Source organism: Phodopus roborovskii, unplaced genomic scaffold, assembly GCF_943737965.1.
Source record: "Phodopus roborovskii unplaced genomic scaffold, PHOROB, whole genome shotgun sequence".
NCBI classification, from domain to species: Eukaryota; Metazoa; Chordata; class Mammalia; order Rodentia; family Cricetidae; genus Phodopus; species Phodopus roborovskii.
In genome coordinates this window covers 20,023,160-20,042,665 of record NW_026125444.1, presented here as the reverse complement: position 1 = coordinate 20,042,665, position 19,506 = coordinate 20,023,160, and the positions used below count along the sequence as shown (strand labels likewise).

Below are 19,506 nucleotides of genomic sequence, written 5' to 3'. Positions count from 1 at the left end.
CAGTTCCTAATCAATGCACACGGCTTTTGCACCCTTGTAAAATCAAGAGATCCTGAATGCAGCCGTTGTAAGTCAGGGACCACCTGCAATTATGAATTTTGAAAAACCTGTCATGAAATCAAGTTAAAAATCATGGTTATAAATACTTATGGGGGAATGTCTTTGGCGATCTTGAAGAAGATGCTCTTAGACTGGTTCCTTCCTTAAAGCTGGTGCCTGGGCATCTGTTCCCATTCTGCGCTCTCTGGGCTTGAGGAACTTGCTTTCCTCCAGTCTTTGGATGCCCCCATCCATAATATATCACTTTTAGTTATTAAATAACAGGGCTCGATGTTAATGTTGGCCTTCTCCATCCTTTAAGAAAGTGTTTTCAGCCAAAGATATTAAACCCCTCTTTTCCCCTGTCAGCGGAGCAGCCAACATCCTGAGGTCACAGCTCATTTGTACAGCACTGGCGTGAACACTCAGACTCTATCTGTCTCCAGCCCTTAAAGGCTGGTGTTAGAATGAGTGATGGACTCTTTGTTTAGAATTAGGAAAGGGGGGATCTTCCCCCAAGTAATAACTTTAGCCTAAAATATCCGCTTCAAGGAATGCAACTCTGCCCTTTCCTCTCAGAAAACTCGATTGGAATCGAGATTTAATTTGGCATTGTTGGGCCTGGGGCAGAGAAAATAGTAGGAAGGAAACTGTCTCAACCCACTGACCCTCCCCATCCAAGTCCAGCATTTGTTCTCTTACTGGAGGGTTGTGGTGCTGACTCAGGACACAGGTAAAGAGAGTTTAGGAGTCCATGTGGTCCGATCTTACAATTTTGGAACTCCAGGTGAGACTTCCGATAGTTGTGTTTCAGACATAAATAGGCCAATCATTCCTTTCTCTTTGCTGAGTGTTCACCAGGCACTTGGGAACTGTAGACGGGGCTGCTGGCACCATCATCTGCCTGTCCCCTGCTGCTCATGCTTGCCCTACCCATAAACCCTAGCATTCTCTTCCATTAGAAGCAGTCCGGGGCAAGGGTGTGAGCTCTCATGGAAGTTCCTCCAAAGGCCAAGTGTAATTTCTTGGCAAGGGAAACACCATCATGGGATAAGCTAGGATTTCTTCATATTCTCCTAACCAACGAGAAGGTGGGAAGACCCTGAGAACCTGTGTTCCTGTGTCTCCTCAGTCTCTAGCCAAATATGGCGGCACCCACCCTCACTCTGAACTTGCCTTGTGTCTCATGACAAAGACCAGGAACAGACTCCTGTAGGGAGACTCCTGGGTAGACATGGGTTCCAGGCCTTCCTTCACAAGCTTCATTCTACACGCAGAAATTCATAAGCAAACACCATATTTTACATTTAAATCACACACACACACACACACACACACACACACACACACACACACACAGTGAAAAAAACAGATTCCTAAATTTCTCTTTCCATCTGGAGCCTCAACTGTTTCGTAACGTATTGGCCCATGGTGGTTATAAAGTCTCCCATTCATGATGCTCTGAAACAAGAGCAAAGGCTTCTGGGTGCTTACAACTCAAAGCACGCCTTTCGCATGTTCACAGGAAAATGGTATTTTCCTTCAAGCCTGAAGGTGCCTGGACTTAATGAAACACAGTTGCAAGGCACCTATGCTGGCCGCCGGCCATCGTTCACCGCAACACCCGCAGCACAGCTCTTTCCTTCAAAACTTCCTATTTCATAGAAGTAGAAATCTGTGTAAAGTTCCAGAATCAAGCGGCATTTTCCCGTACCTCCATAATGATGGGCTTCTCCTTCCTGGCTACTTTAGAATCATAAAGACGGAAGTGTGAGAGCGCTGGAAGACAGCCCGCATTGCAGAGGGCGGGGTATCCAGAGATAGACCTCTGACAGTCTTTTCTGCCAACACACACACACACACACACACACACACACACACACACACACACACACGGGGTTCTGCTAAAAGAGAAACAAGGGCACGAGGAAGAAAGAAGGAAACAAGAGGAACAGCAAGCCCTCCCTCCCTCCCCCTCCCTTCCCCCTCTCTCCCCCTCCCCCCACCCCTTCCTTTGCTTTCCTATCCTATCTCAGAAAGGCCCTCTTCCTGCAGGTAGACTTGGGGTGGTTTATATAGGAAACACCACCCGTCCCCCAATCACATGTATTTGGGACTTGGTCCCTGATTGGAGGTGTTGTTTGGGGAGGTTATGGACCCATTAGGATGTGGGCCTTGCTGGAGGAGGTGCATCCCTGGGCGCGGGTTAGAGCCAGATTCCATGCCCATCTCACTCTGTTTCCTGTTTACCTTTGCAGGCTCAGCCTCCTGCTCCCACCTCTGGCTGCCAGGCTGCCCTGCATGATGGACTCTTAGCCCTCTGGAGCTGAAGTAAACACATTGGCCTTCAAGCTGCTTTTGGTCGTGGTGTTTTACCACAGCAACAGAAAAGTAATCGATATGCGTGTTGAACGAGCAGGTCGTGTATTGCTCCTCAGATCCCTAGCCTATTCACGACAGGAGCTTATGGACTCCAGGTGGCAGAGTCACCCTCTTTAGTGCCTCAAGGTAATAGTCACAGGGGGTAACGAGTTCATTACTGAAGAGAGGGAAATAAGGCAGAAAGTCATAACAAAACAGGAAAACATTCCTCCAGAGCTTGATAGGTTCTACCTGGCTCACCAAATGTTAACTAAACAGCAAGGGCTGCAGCAGGCAGTCCTTTACAGGCAAGAATTTAGCAAGTCGGGCAGAAAGGTTCTATCACTACTGTAAGCAGAGCCCAGAGAAACAAAGTCTACTCACCGGGAAGCAGTCAAGATGTCTACTTCTGGGTCTTTGAACACCAACCCCTGTGTGTTGGACTGGATGATCTTGAAATCTTGTTACTGATAATCTGGAATGAAAAGAAAGATTGGAAGATAATTAGGTAGGATAACCTATAGTTATTGTAGAGTACTATTCATTCTTGTACGTTTACTTATTTATTTTGTGAGTGTGTGGGCACACATGTGCGACAGGGTCTGAGTAGAGGTCAGGGGACAACTTGGACTCTCTTCTCTCCCTCTACAGTGCGGATTCTGGGGATTGAATGTGAGTCATCAGTCTTGGTGGCAAGTGATTTTACCCCACTGGGCCATCTCACCAGCTCTAGCGCCTCTATATTTAAAACATTTATTCTCTCTTGGGTACCATTGTTAGTTGGACACCGAGGAGGTAACACAGGTCTGGTATAGAAAAAGTTATTGTGATTCTGGAGATAACCGGGCAGGTAAAAGGGTTTGTTGTGCAAACCTGACCACCTGAGTGTGTGTGGATCCCCAGAACCCAAGTAAAGTCCAAGGGTCTGTAATCCCAGGGGAGACAGGAGTTGGGGACACGAGAATCTCTAGAAGCTGTCTGTCCAGCTAGCCTGATGAGGAAATCCTGGCCAAAGATGGTAGAAAGGTGAGGATCAATGGGAAAGTTGTCCACTGACTTGTACAAGTACATCATATAGACATGAATAAGACACACACACACACACACACACACACACACACACACATACACTATTATTGTCATTATCATTTTAAAGAAAATACATGTAGTAATTATAGAATCAAACTCTGAATTACTCTAAATGACGAGGCAGAGGAGGATGTATGGCTGTACCTCTGCTCTGAAAATAGGAAAATGCGGAAGAAAATGGTATGTGTAGGTAGGCGGGAAGCCCCTTCTTTGTGGTCTAGTGTAATATGTGTGAGCTAACCTGTGAGTGAGAGGAATTAAAAGAGAAGTCTGCCTTCTAGGCTCACATTGCATGTCTAAAAATGAGAAGGGGAAGTGTCTTCTACTCTGTTTCTGGGCGATCACTGTCGGTGGGAACCATCCCTCGACTTATCACTTCTAGCTACAGCGGATCGTGCCATGTGCAGACATTCCGGCTGACCTTCCTCCGAAACACTTGCCAAGCTCTCTGCAGGCCAAGCCAAGTCTAGACCAGACGTAGTTAAGGAAGGAAAAGGCTAAGGTAATGGAAGGTGAGGAAGCAGGGTAGCTAGACACACGTCGAATGAGCCTCTTTCTTCCCCGGTCCCTAGCAAGCTGCTGGCAAACAGCCAGGCACTACTATTTCTCCTTGGAGTTAACCATCAACCCAGGCATGGGGAGAAATGGGTTTTACATGAAAACATTCCCGATGGGGGAACCAAGGTGTGATGGAAGCAAAGGAGAGATTGTTTCCTTCCCGTCAGATTTCGAGCACTCTTAAAATAGTGATTTTCCTGGGACCTTAAGAAGCAACTAAGTGAACCATTTGGTGGCACAGGAAACAGCACTTAGCACTTTTCCTGGTACAAGTTAGGTAAAAATCACAACAGGGCTTTCTTTAATCAGATGTGACTTTTCCTTCATTAAGAATGAACTTAGATATGATTTTCAAAATGGATGCCAAGAAAGAGTTTCAGATAATGACTTCCTGTAACCAGGGGTTAAAAAAAAATTGATGATGCTTTGGCCAGTACGAAGAACCAGTTGAAGAATTAATTGAACTTGTTGGCTTCCACAGATGAATTAGGGCCCCTTAACGCCAACGCTACTACTTCTATCAAACACCTAGGATGTAAGACTCATCCACATTCTTCAGTCCCCCTGGGATTCGGGGAGGGTCACTCAGAAGGGGTCTTCAAAGGTGTTATCTTTGCTGGTAAACACAAGGGTATGGGTGGCTGGTGACTTTATCCCACCCACAAGAGGGTTCTGGTTAGCGCCCAGTACTTTGTGTTGTAGATGAAGTTGGGAGACACTTGTACACATTGGGAACAAGGAGAGTGTTCTGTGTGGTTTTACCTGCATGCTATGCGGTCTTCTCCTCTAGATACTAAGGTGGAACACTATTTAATGACACACAGAGGAGTGAGAGCTCCAGGACACAAGGCTTGACATGGGAAAGGAATGGGGAGCAACTATTTCAGCCTCAGTTGGCAGGGAGCCGAGCGCCTTGGGGAGATGGGTATTAAAATAAAATATTTAAAAATAGGTCTGTGGAGTTTAGTCAAAGCGAGCCAGTGGCAACAAAACATTAATACTTGTCTCTTCCTCACATTTCTAGTTGAGTATGGAAGTGAGAAGCCTGTCCGAATGGAGGGAACACACAATTTCAGGGTGTCTAGGCCATTTAAGTAAACTCGGATGAGTAGACTGATACTGAACAAGCCAGTTAACCACTTCCAGCCTCGCAGGTCCTCAGCCCAATATGAAGCAGTTGAAGTATATATTTAAGAGAGCTTCAACTTAGATGGTTTATATATAACCATCTGATCATTTAAGGGAAAGAGATGTGTTTCATACTTCAGCAGGTATGCAAGACCCTATAGTTGTAGATAAAATGCCAACTGCATTCTCTTTTCCCTGACTATCTAGTCCTATCCTATCCCTATCATTTCCCTTTTTTGTTGTTTTGGTTTTTTTGTTTGTTTGTTTTTGCTTTTTGAGACGGTTTCTCTGTGGCTTTGGAGTCTGTCCTGGAACTGGCTCTTATAGACCAGGCTGGCCTTGAACTCACAGAGATCTGCAAGCCTCTGCCTCCCCAGTGCTGGGATTAAAGGCATGCACCACCACTTCCCGGCACCATCCTCATCATTTCTAAGCAGGGTGTGTGTGTGTGTGTGTGTGTGTGTGTGTGTGTTATCTGAGACAGAGTTTCTCTGTGTAGTCCTGGCTGTCCTGGAACTCACTTGTATGTAGATCAGTCTGGCCTCAAACACCCAGAGATCCACCTGCCCCTGCCTCCTGAGTGCTGGGATTAAAGCAAGATGAGTACATTTTATATCTCCATGAGGAAAAAAAAAAAAAAAAAAAAAAAAAAAACATTCCACATAATAATGTTGAGAGCTTACTGAGTGCTCGCTATGCGCAAGGAACTTGGTGTATGCTATCTTGTTTAATGTTTGCCATCTCAAAGTAAAGAAACAGATTCAAGTTCATTGTTGTTCAGTTAATGAATGATAGAGTTGAACTGAAACCCATGCCTTGCTCCAAAGCTTTCTCCCTGACTGAACACCTGGCATTATCATAGCTTCCAAGGCTTTGCTAAGATCAGTTAGTTACAAGAACTGCCATGAAGCAAGCCTTTAACGAGTTTGTTGAGTGTACATAGACCAACCGAGGTATCTAGAGATTAGCATGGAGCCGTCTAATGGTACCATTGTAAACAACTGAAAAAATTGGAAGAAATATAAGACGATCTGCCGTACAGCATCAGAAATCTGCTGCAATAACTGGAGCGTCAAGGCTCAACATCCTAGAGATGAGGGAGGGAGCAGCAATATGACCCCCACTCAGAAGTTTCTACCAAGACAGTGTGGTCCTCAAACCACCAAAGACAAGATGATATAAGAGAATTAGAAACACACAAGAGATGGCAGTATATGCCTGTAATCTTAGCACTGGGGAGGCTGAGGCCTGCCTGGTCTATAATACTAAGTTCGAGGTCAGCCTGACCAATGTGGTGAGAGTCTGTTTCATAACAACAAAACAACACAAATAGAAACAAGGAGCATGTTTGTGAGGAGCTGCCCCACAGAGGTGGATGGCAAAAACCTGGAGTTCGCAAAGAGAATTCCATCCTGGACTCTTGTGTATTTCAATCGTGGTAGTTATTAACGACTATAAAAAATAATTCAGAGCTCCACAGTGAAAAATATCCATTTTACTGTGTGGTTAACTATACGCTGAGAAAACAAAGAAGAGAGGAAGAAGGAGAGGAGGAGAAGAAAGTCCCTTGGGACCGATTGGAATGCTCACCCACAGAGATGAGGCAAAGTAGAAGTGCTATCCAGACTTATGCCAGGTGGACCTCCTGAAGGCTGTTATCTCAGTCCAAGTCTACCGCAACAAGCTTTTCCAACTCTCAAACTAACCAAAAATAAGAAAACCCCATACTGGGAAGGAACTAACATCAGCCAGCACTCCAATGGGGGTTAGCTTTTAGTTGTTGTTGTCTGGAGCAGATTTTTGTTGCTTAGTTTAAAATTTCAAGTGTATGGGTGTTTTTGCCTGCTGTTATGTCTGGGTACCATGTGTATGTCTGCCAGGCTCTTCATCTCTGAGCCATCTTTCCAGTGCCCCCGTGGTTAGTTTTGATCATTGATTTGACACAATGTAGAATGACCTGTGAAGGAAGCCTCAATAAAGAATTGTGCAGATTAAATGGCCTACCCTCATGCCTATCTTAATGGGGTTTATCGAGGTTGAAAGACCCATGATGAACTCGGTCAGGACGATGTCATGGGCTGGGCCTTGAGCTAAACGAAAAGGAGACAGTGAACTGAGCATAGTCACGCGTGGTTCATTTATTGCTTTCTGCTCCTGACTGTGGATACAATGACACTAACTACCATGTTGATTTCCTTGCCACGATGGACTGCATCCCAGAATTGTGAGGCAAATAATCCCTTCCTCCCTTTAATTATGGAGTTTTATCACAGCAATGGGAAAAGCAATCCCAATTTGATGTCTATTTGGAGAGCAACAACATTAACAACCATTAACTCTGATCTCTATCATGAAGCCACTCCCTCCAGCATTTCTAGATTCATTGTTGAACTACATGTGAAACGATAACTGTTATTTTGGGGGTGGGTGGTGAGAAGAATGGGAAATACCTTCATATAAGAATTGTGTAACTGGGACATAAAAATACTACTATGCCTCCTCCTATCGCTGATCCTGTTTAGACAGTCTTTCCTGAGCGCATGGCTGAAGAACATTCTTTTCTTTCTCCTCTATGGGACACAGGGGATCAGCCACTATTTTCACGAGCTTGATGGATTTGGAGCTAGGTTTTGTGCCATCCAGGAGAGAGAGGGATCTAGCTTCCTTCTATATGTAGTTTTCCCATTTGCCCATCCCTGTTTGTTAGAGATACTGTCTTTCCAACAATGTGTGTTTTTTGTCTCTTAGTCAAAAGTCAGGTGGATGTAGGCATGTGCACTTATATCTGGGCCCTCAATTTTATTTCAGTGGCCAATGTGTATGTCTAAATGCTTGTACCATGCTGATTTATTATGGTAACTCTACCATGTGGCTTGAACCAACTCCTAGTGATTTATTGCCACACCCATAGATTAGTGTATTGCTCAACCCTCACCAGAGAAGCTGTTATAGGAGATGGTGTTAACACAGACACTGACGGCTGGTCTACATGCAGAGGATGAGGGACTGCTAAGTGCTTATCCCAATCTTGGACATCTTCTCCTTCTCCTAAGGTGCGGGAATGTTATGGCTCTTCCTTCCTCTGGAGGAAGAAAGATTGTAAGAGCAAGAATGTGTGGATGGCTATAAGGGAACCTTATTTCAGCATGCAGCAGGACAGTTGCATACATTCACATAAACTCACAGTGGTTGTGACAGCATGCACAAGACCTGCACAAGATCAGGCCAGGCAAAATCCTAGCACCGAGTGGAGTGGAGAGCTGTTAGCAATTGATGGCTGCTGGAAGAGGGGGTTTTCCTGAAGGACGCATCCCCTTAGAGCAGTGGTTCTCAGCCTTCATGATGCTGGGATCCTTTACTACAGTTCCTTACGTTGTGATGACCTCCAACCATAAAATTATCATGATCCACAGGTTCAGAAACACTGCCTTAGAGGCTATCCTAGTCCCAGTAGTTGGCCTTCAACACCGTCACACACAGGCAGCACTGAGCAGACTCAGTGGGAAACAAATACCTCATGATGCTGTGGCTTATGGTAATGAAGAGATGTGGGAAGAATTGGAACAGAGGGGAGGGGGACTTGATCAAAACACACTTAATTACTCCTCAAGCAACTAAAAGGAGATACCCAGCCAGCAAGATGGCTCAGTGGATAAAGGCACTGGCTGCCAAGCCTGACCACCTGAGTTTAATCCCTGGATCCACGTGGTAGAAAGAGAGGATCAACTCCCACAAGTTGTCACAGTTCCCCTCAAACGAATAAATGTAAAAATATGCAAAAATAATAACGCCAATATGTATGAAGGAAAAAATACTACATCAAGATTAAGAACCACAGAGACAAACAGAAGTCCATGCACATACTTTCAAAAATATCTGGCAAATAGCTGGGCCTGGTGGTGCACACCTTTAATCCCAGCAATCAGGAAGCAGAGGTGGGCAGATCTCTGTGGGTCTGAGGCCAGCGTGTTCTACATAGCAAGTTCTGGGACAGCCAGAGCTACATAGTGAGAATCTTTCTCAAAAACTTCATATATATCAAAGAACATGAATCCAGAATACATAAAGAATTTCTGAAAATTGATAAGAAATAAGTAGTCCAGTAGGAAAATGGATAAACTTCCGATTGGTGCTTCACAAAAGAGGATATTAGAATGGACAGCAAGCACCTAAAGAACCATGCAGCCCTGTTTTAAAAGGAAGTGTGCTAAGATCATTTGCCTTTAGAATAGAAAAGGATAAAACTGAAGACCAGCCCTCAGTGTTGGTGAGCAATTGGAACCTCCATTCAGTGCCGTGACTTAGGAGAAATGTTTGGCAGTATTTGCCAAAGACAGAAACCTGGCGCATATGTATGTATGTATGTATGTATGTATGTATGTGTAATGTGTATGTGTGTATGTAATCACATAGTATGTATGTAGGTATGTATTTATGTATTATATATGTATGTAGTATGTATGTATGTATGTTCATCAGACACCATGAACTAGAATCTTCATAGCATCACTTTTCATCAAAGCCATAGTGAAAATCGCCTTCATGTCAACCACGAAGCAGAGGAAACATGTCAGGCAAAGACCGAAATACAATATGGCACCGAGAATGATCTCAGCAGGACTCAGGCTCTCTGATCTGAGAGATGTGAAGTTGGACAAGACACCCCAAAGCACCATAGCCTGTGAATGTACATTCAAATGTGAACCCTGGGCACTGGAGACCAGAATATGACAATGGGGTAAGCAGTGATGGCGGGGGAGACATGGCTTTCCCAGGGCATCAAGGGCACTCCTGGGTGCCAGTGTTACTGCAGAGGCTGACGGCACAGGTATATCTCCTCTGTGAATATCCACCACACCATACAGGTATGCGTTGTGTGGTTTTCTCATAGTATATGTCAATTTAAGGTCCTTTGTATTGCATATGCCTAGTCCATAAGGAAACCTCAACCTGCAAGGAGGATAAACAGGGAATCTGTGAACTCAGAGCATACGGAGTCACCCAGGTCCCATGTCCTCAGCCTTCTATTATAGCAGCAGGGAAGTAATAAAGTAAAGGACAAAGCAATGCCCCCGAAGAAAGGCTGGGATCAATTTGGTCAGTTATTTCTAAATGAAAAGTCAACACCGGCTTGATTACCACTGACTTGGTGGCCTTTCCATATCTGTATTTTTGGCTTACCATCCATTACTGGCTATCTTTGCAACTGGCCCATACCAAGCCAATTCAAGTACAGGACTGCTTCTCATCTTGGGATGCTCTCAAACGCTTCCCAGACACTGCTCAGTGTCTACCAGTGTCTCCTCCTCATAGTCACCAATATTTCCCAAACCAGTTTCCAGCAGCCCACAGGGTGTCAAAACCTCAAATAAGGTGTCCTCTGTGCTTTTAAGAGTGTACCTGTGTGCTTAGCTTTAGCTTGTGTATTTTGAGTAAACTCCATCTGTTATAGACTTGTAGCTCATCATATGTTTGCAATTCAATTTTTAGTTATCTGTCTTGTTATGTGTGTGTTTGTGTGTATGAGCTTGTGTGTATCACTTGCATGCAGGAGCCTGTGGAGGTTGCAAGAGAGTGTTGGGTCCCCTGGAATGGAGTGACAGGGGTTTGTGAGATGCCATGTGCATGCTGAGAAACAAACTTGGGTCCTCAGTCAAGGGCTCTTAACCACTGGGCCATCTCTCCAGCCTCTCAGCACAGGTTTCTACGCCTGAATGGGAATCTTCTGCTTCTCATGGAACACATTTTTAGTGTTTTACATACATAAGAGTGTTTGTATAGATGAGTAGAAAAGAGGCTTAGGTGTATTAACAGGATAATTAATATAGGAAACTTAACTACCAAGCAAGTCAATGCACTGGGAAATCGTGGAAGCTGTTTTCATAAAGGAAAACAGTTATTTAATAAAAATGAGAATTCTCATGGCCCTTTGCATCGAGTAGATTCTTCAAAGTGTTCAGCTGGAATGTGCATAGGTGTTTCCCTGGAAAGCCTCATGGGATTGTGGGAGAATGAAGGCTGTAGGGTCATATAGACAGAATTTAACAAAGCTGTGCTTTTAGGGAAGTTCTGTTTGCATATCGGCTACTTCAGTTATCAAATTATTACTGAAAGCGGTAACAACCACCTTGAGTATTTCCTCCCCTCAGTCTCTGCAGAATTTTGTTAATGCCTCAATGGAAGAAACGACCACAGAGTATACTATACCACTGTTCTCCTCTCCCTCCCTCCCCTCCCCTCCCTTCCCCTCTCAGGTAGGGGTGTGTGTGTGTGTGTGTGTGTGTGTGTGTGTTCATGTGTCTTTACACATAGATATGTTGGGGGTGCTAGAAGTCAGTCAATGTCAGATGCCAATACCTTATTATTTGGAGATAGGGTGTGTCACTGAACCCAGAGCGCAGCAACTCAGATAGACTGGTTGGCCAGCCAGCACTGGGATGCTCTTATCTTTACCTCTATAGGCATCTCCTTAGCACCTGGCTTTTTCCAAGACTGCTAGAGATTAGGACTCAGGTCTTTATGCTTGCATGACACTTTACCCATGAGCCATATCCCCAGCCCCAGGTACCAGCTTCTTGATGGCAAGGTATCTAGCACATTGCCTGGCCTATAGCACACACTTCACCAAAGTCTGTTGGGTACATGAGTGAGTGAATAGACAAGATGATGTGGGAAGAACGTAGCGTGGAGTTTAGCACACTATGAGCCCCCCCCCCCTGTGAGCATCAGCTTCCTTCTGTTCATTCTTCATTGTTACTGTGCATCTGGAAAACAGAACGGCCCCCACCCCATCCCACCCCTGGCCTATTTCTATGTCATCAAGTGACTGGGATACGGGCTAAGGAAACTTGGCCAAGTTCTTAAAATTTCAAGGAAGGCAAAGGACGGAGCTCAGATTTAGACTTTCTGGGGAGCCTATTGGTAAAGTATGAAGATAGTGGAAGTGTTTCCTTTCTGGAACAAAATAAGATGACCTAGCAACGCAGAGAAAGGGCTTTGATGTCTTACATCGAGGCTCTTTGCCCCGCCCCTTTCTGTTTTTCCACTGCCTGGGAATAGCTCATGTTGCTCTCCGTTCAGCCAAGATCTTTCCATTTTTAACAGAGGAATGAGGGGGATTTTTCTAGGCAAGACGATTTCTGATTGGAGAAGCAGGGAGAATGTATCCAGAGCAGGGTGAATGAAGGTCAGATGTTTCTTTTTCAAGCCCTGTGAAGAGTTCTCTGCCTGCTGGAAGCAAACAGGGTAGGAAGGATCGTTTATGCAATGATGAAATTTCTAGATTTCTCATGGGAAAGTGGCTGATGTCAGTGCTTGATAAGTTTCTTGTGGGTACAAACAGGCGAGATACAGAGTCACTGTTTACCTGAGGCTGGCATTTAGCATAACCACTGAACATGCTGCGGGACGAAATGTGGATGCTGTGGAGGGCTGTGGAGACACCGTGGTGGGGAGTTCCCCAATTTTCCTCTTATTTTTAAAATATACTTTATATTTACTTTTACATATTATGTTTTTATATTTCCCCATATACACACTATATTAATATCCAATAATAATAATAATAATAATAATAATAATAATAATAATAAATGTATTCCATATTAAAAGGACTGGAGAGATGGTTCAGCAGTTAAGAAAGCTTGATGATCTTCCAAAGGACCTGGGTTCCCACCACTTAAGTGGATGGCTCGCCACCACCTGTTACTCCTACTCTAAGGGATCCAATGCCCTCTTCTGGCCTGCATGGGCACCTGAACACATGTCACACACACACACACACTACAAATACAAAACATCAAGTTGGTATAATCCTGCTTGCTCCTTTGTCCAGACTCCTCTGTGGGGTTTCCTAAATTAACAGAGCAGGGTTCAGAAGAACCACGAAGCTGAGAAAATACAGAGCCCTCCCTCATTCTTTTTCTAGTAATAGTTTTGACTTACAAGTTAAATTTTCTGATGACAGAACTAGATATTGTGATTTCCTCTACGTCCGGTTGCTTAAAGCAAGCCAAATGCTAAGCCAAATAGCACCCAGACTAGAATAATCTTGTTCCTCTTCAACCAGAGAGTAGGTGCTTCCCGTCTTTGCCATCCACTACAGAGCTGTGCACTAAGGTGTGCTAGGCTAAGCACAACTCACAGACATAAGCAATCCGGTCTGCTCCAAGTCTCCAGGCTTAGGTCAGAAGCTAGTGTCACCTTGTCCTATAAGATGAAGTCACCAGCATGGAGCCCTGAGAAAGTCTGTAAGCAGATGTCACAATCTGAAACAGTGCTGTTTGCATTTACAGTTTGAAGAGTACCTAGGGGAGGCTGCAACCCCACAGATGAGGTACATGACCTTTGCACTAGAGAACTGGTTACCACTGCACTCGCTGCTCATTCCCGTCTGTCACCCAGATCTGCCATTTGCTCTCATCCCGGAAGCTGCAGACATCATCAACCACAGTAAAATAACAAGGCACACGGGGCCATTTTGTGCACAGGGCCCTGGGAACGGCCAGTGGAATTCCTCTGACAGGTCTCCTTTTGACTTTTCCCATAGACCTTGTTCCTGCGCTGAAATGTCTGGAATGCTTGGTGGGGATGAAGCAGATGATCACTAGGCAATTATGCTTCTGCGACATATGAGAACAACCCTTTGTGGACTGATTTCCAAGCAACGCTCGGGCCATCACAAAAAAAAAAAAAACCCAAAACAAACAAACAAACAAACAAACAAACAAACAAACGAGTTCAGCGTGTAAGAACAACATAGCTATAATAAACAGAACCTTTGGGCCCCTTGTTTCTTCATTATGTTTTCTATTTCTATGATAAAAATACCACGACCAAAGGAAAGTTGGAAGGGAAGGGTTTATTTCATCTCAGAGATTATAGCCTGTCGTCCATGGAAGTTGGGGAACTGTTGCAGGACCAAGGATGAACCCTGCTTACTGGCTTGTCCTCCATGGCTTATTCAGCCTGCCTTTTTACAGCACCCAGGACCACCAGCCCAGGAGCGGCACTGCCCACAGGGACCTGGGTTCTCCTCCCATATGTATAATCAGTCAAGAAAATGCACCACAGGCCAGGTCATTTCTCAACTGAGGCTCCCTCTTCCCAAATGACTCCAGCTTGTGTCAAGTTGACATAAAACCAGCCAGCACACCCTTTCTCAAGGGATTTTAATGGCAGCCCCAGAGGTCAGCAAGACAAATATTACGAGAAGCATTTTATGACGGGGTCTAAGAAGGTCAACAGAGACTAAGTGGTTTGCCTAAGTCTTCTCAGCCGGCAGTGGGAAGAACGGCATTATAAATCTGTGTCCAGACCCCCCCCTTGTGTGTGCGAGGGGTGAGTGGAGTGGAATGGGGGTGGGGTGTGGGTGTACATGTGTGGAGGTCAGAGGTTGATATTGCACCTTGTTTTGAGACAGGATCTGTCACCTCACTTGGAGCTCATTGATTTGGATAGCCTGGCTGGCCAGCAAGCTCTAAGATTCACTTGTCTCTTCACCTGGCATGTTTCATGTCTGTTTGTTTGTTTTGGAAGGATTCGAGCATCCAAACTCAGGTTCTCTCACACACTTATATGGCAAACACTTTACCAACTGAGCCATCCCTCCAGGGCCTTAATCTGTCCCTTTTTATAGCTTGCCATTCTGCCTAACTATTTGTCAACCAAGTTCATTTAGCAACAGCTGGCTGCCTGACTTTTGGGACAGGTGGCAACCTCTGTTTCCAGTCATTGGGTCAGTTTACTCCTTGATTCCTAACCATTATCACCATCTAAATGTTTTCAAAATAACTGAGAATTAGATTCTCTGTGGTTCCTGAAGCTTGGCCTGCCTTTCCTGCAATCACCCGGCAGGGGAGTGAACCAGGCTGTGGATACTATGCACCTGCCCCAGGCTTGAGGCACTTGAATACCAAGACAGGTCTCCAGTGAGGCATCTGCCCTGTGAAGTCCCCAGCAGAAGTTGCTTGTAACGCGTGCCATCAGAAATCCGAGGTTCCATGTGATCGAGTTTTAAGACAGTTGGAAAGACTTGAAGTTACCCTACAAACTTGACCCTCACTCTAAAAGAGCTTTTTTTTTTTTTTTTTTTTTTTTGCTGTTGCGTGGAGGAAAATCGCCTGACTGTGGTCTTGTACATGAAGATTGATCCTTGCACTGGAATAAACATTTTAATAAGACTATTCCTATCTTATGAGACAGTCACGTTTTGCTTGGGCTGCATTTCCTGTCCCTGAATGGAACTTGATAAAGACAGCAGGGGTGGAGAGAGATGAGCTCCCTGCTCTCCCATAGCTAACATCGACTTTCATTGGGGAAAATGGGTACTAACATACTTACATCACATTCGTTTCTGTATTCCACATAGCCATGCAGGTGTCAAGTGAAGTCTCCAGATTTGTATCCTTGTCTTCCTACAACCAGAACGAAGCCAACTCTAGTGTCCAGCCAACTCTCACTGAAGGCTGGTACTGATCTTTTTATTGGCAATTCCACTAACTAATGGATAAAATGTGGACAGTACCCAAGCTTAATCTCTCCCAGTCCCAACGTAAAACCAGACAGCAAGGTCTTTCTTAATTTTTGTGGTCTTTCAAAATTTATTATTATTATTATTAGTAGTAGTATTGCTGAGAGATGGCGCAGCAGTTACAAATATGTACTACTTTTGCAGAAGACCCAAATTCTGTTCCTAGCACGCCCATGAGATGACTCACAACTGCCTATAATCCCACTTTTGAGGACTCAAGTGCCCTCTTCTGGCCTGTGTGGGAACTGCACACACATACACAAACCCACAGACTACAGAGGTAATTTATAAAATAAAACCTAAAGGTGTGTCCATGTGTGAGTGTGAGCATGCCTGTGCTGTGGCACAAGTGTGGATACCAGAGTACAGCCATCAGGGGCTGGTCCTCACCTTCCTATGCTTCCATGGATTGAATTCTGTTCATCCGGTGTCTGTGGCAAGCTAAATTTTTACATGTTGAGCCATCTTGTTGACCCCAAAAATATGTTTTTAGCCAGGTGAAAATGACATGCAGATATAGATGAGTCAATGAAATCCATTTCTATGTTAATATCTAAATACACACCTCATAGTATCTCCATAGCATAGTGTTATGGTTTCCTTTTCCTTTGCCAACAAAACACCAACAGGCATTCCATAGATTCAACATTTAGACCTGAGTTGATTAAGTTAAATGCAGAAGGTCAAATAACTAATAAAAAGCATTTTGCAATGGGCCTCATGGCAGAAACAGACTTAGCTTGAAGAGAACTAAATATTTATGACAGCTTGGATAGAACTGGTGTATGAAACTGAAGGCAGGTCTCACACACCACAAGGTAAACTTTTAAACGTTCTTTCAGAGATAAGATCATGATTTTTACATATTTAAACCATCATGTGATTGTGATAAATTACTGGGGAATAAAAGGGCTCTGAATAGCTTAAGAAAACTAAGCTCACACAGAAATTCTTTCCCAGAACCTTGAGTAGAGCTATGGGTGTTTGGTGTAGAGTGTGGGGTGAGTAAGAAGGAGGAAACATTAGTTCTCTCCAGATTTAAGTGACTGGGGGGTGCAAAGGCACTTTGGTTACTCTAGAGTATTTTATCTTTCTCTCTGTTTTTTTGTACTTCCATGTCCTAACATGTCTCAAAAGAAAAAAAAAATTACAGAGCTGCAAATCAAAGCTGTCCTCCCAATGCTTTGGGCTGTTTGCTCCCAGAGCAGGGAAATCCGGGGAGGCAGGGATTTGATCATAACCTCCATGCGTGACTAATCACATCTGTGTGCAGCTTTCTATCTCCAGGCGACTCACAGAGCAGTCAATAGTTCTCTCTTTTTAAGACAGTGTCTCATGTAGCAAAGGTTAGCCTTGGAAGTTTGGACTATGTATCTGAGGATGGCCTTGAGTCCAAGACCCTTCGATTCCACCTTCTGAGTGCTGGGATTATAGGTGTATACCGTCACCCTAGGTTTATATCCAAGACTTCATGCATGATAGATAAGCACTCACTAATTGGGCTGCAAGCCCAGCCCAGGGATTAGTTCTTGGAGACTCCCTTCTATTTCACTACTGAAGACATTGCAATCATCAGACCTGCACAGTCTCTCTATCTCTGAATACTTATAAGGGGTATGTTTTATTGTAGAAAATATATAAATAGGCATCTCATCATAGAAAACTCACAACATGAAGGCATATGTATGGGGGGCAACTCTACTTAAAATCAAGTTTTACATGTTCTGTATTGAGCTCCTTTTCCTAGGTAATCCCATTAGCATGCTTAAGTCACTCTTGCTTCGTGTCATCTTTCCTAGACACGGGGAATGGCAAAGGCTAGCCTATTGTAGTAGTAGTTTAGCATTTCTTTATACATAATTTTTATTACTAAATCTCTATTCCTTTTGGGGTGGTTAAACCCGGCACAGTGTCCTACCAGCAATTCTTTTGAGCCACTAATTGATTACGTTTTCTTTCTGTAAATCCTTCGTATTTCCAAATAGCCAACTGGATAGGGTTGGAGTATTAATTGTGATGTCACCAAAACCTTTGTCTTTGGGCTAAAGCAAATAATAGCAGAACAAAATGCCAAAGGCTTGTGGTACCATCACATTCACTATGTCAAGAGGGCGTAGGAGAGCAATGGGGGAAGTAAGGTGCCTTTAAAAACTTGACTTTTAAAAACCTTCAATTTTTTCTAGCTTACTAGGTTTGTTCCAGAATTTTTCTTTCATTGGTTATACGTACATCTATTCCTGTACTCTCATGTTAGATATCATGTTTGCATACACGTATGGCGCAAAGTATGATAATCTGCTACACACAGTATATAATCAGGTACCAAGCTCCTCTAGCTCCTGAAATATCAACCCTTTCCATTGTTGGAGTCTTTGCTGTCTCTAGTTACTTTGAAATATACCCAAGCTTGTTGCAGACAATAGTTACTATCCTATGCTATAGAAAGCTGCAGCCAACAGCCTCGGTTCTTAAAACTGAGATGATGGTAAAAATGTAGCAGACTAAGTGATTACAGCCCAGGGCCTGGCTTGCAGAAACGCCCAGAAGAGAGGTCAGAGATGCAGTGGCTCAGAGAATCAAAGCAGAGTGCTTTGAAAGTCTCTTAGGAAAGTGTCAAAGAGCAGGACAACAACAACCAACAAGCAAACAAAAGAATGTGTCCATGGCAGTTTTAAACCAAAAGACATTGATCACTCCTTTTGTTTGTTGTTTTTGTAGACAGCGTTTCTCTGTGTAGCCCTGGCTGTCCTAGCTGGCCTCCAACTCACAGAGATCTGCCTGCCTCTGCCTCCCACCTGCTCTTTATATGTCTGCTTCTTCTCTGCAATTCATAGATCCGCATTGCGGCCCCCTCTTCTCTCAGCAAAGTAGACTATAACTGAACGTGGTGGTCCCACGTTCATCTCATCTCAGCTAATGGCGTTGAATGACATTCATCTGGCTGCTCAGGCTCTGGACGTGGGAGCCTTTCCAGACACTCCCTTTTTTCCTCACCATTCTGTGCGCACCGTGCCTCCTATAGTGAATTACTGAAGTCGCATGAATCTCCTTTTAGGACATTAGCTAGAAATGGTCCATTTATCTTCATCACCATCGCTGCCACTCTAGTCCAAGCCACCATCTTCCCATGTTAGCCGCTCCAGGAGCCTCCAGGTTTCTGACCATCTGTAAACAATTACCTTTTTAAAAAGCATGCACCCAGGCACACCACCTGCCCTTCTGAAGACATCTCACTAGCTTCTCAGTGCATACGGACTTCAAATGTGGCCCTTCCCATGACTTATGACCTGCAAGGTTAGGGGTTACCTAGCTCTGCCCACCTACCTATCTGCTTCCTCAGGTGCTGCTCAGCTCCCTCAATATCTTGCCTCTTTCAGGTCACACATTTTGGGGCACGTTGTCCTTTAAGATGGAAACCATCTCCCCAACACTGCCTGATAAGAATCACATGTATCTTATTGAAAACTGAGGTTTCTCTGTCTAGCCCTGTCCCATAACCGCTTCTAAAGAATCACTCAGAGGCTTATATTAGTTGTTAATGCTCAACCAATAGCTCAGACTTATTACTAGCTAACTCTTACGTTTAAATTAACCCATATTTCTTTCTATGTTTTGCCATGTGACTCAAGGCTTTAAAACCTCATTTACCACATGCCCTGCTTGTTCACCAGCTGGCTGGTATCTCTCTCAACTCCATCCCTCTTCATCTGAGGCCTCGGTTTGATTGTTCTGCCTAACCCTATCCTGCCTGGCTATTGGTCAAACAGCTTTTATTATTAGCCAATAAGAGGAATACATAG

At 44.2% G+C, this 19,506-nt stretch overlaps 1 protein-coding gene across 2 annotated transcripts in view; it reads right to left on the bottom strand.

Moving 5' to 3' along the window:
- Positions 1-19,506, bottom strand: part of Cald1 (caldesmon 1) — a 177,952-nt gene that overhangs the window by 111,771 nt on the left and 46,675 nt on the right. For both annotated transcript variants that reach the window (XR_007833948.1, XM_051175874.1), the window contains exon 2: positions 2,785-2,875. The gene's annotated coding sequence lies outside the window, so the exon portion shown is untranslated. The remainder of the gene's footprint in view (positions 1-2,784; positions 2,876-19,506) is intronic.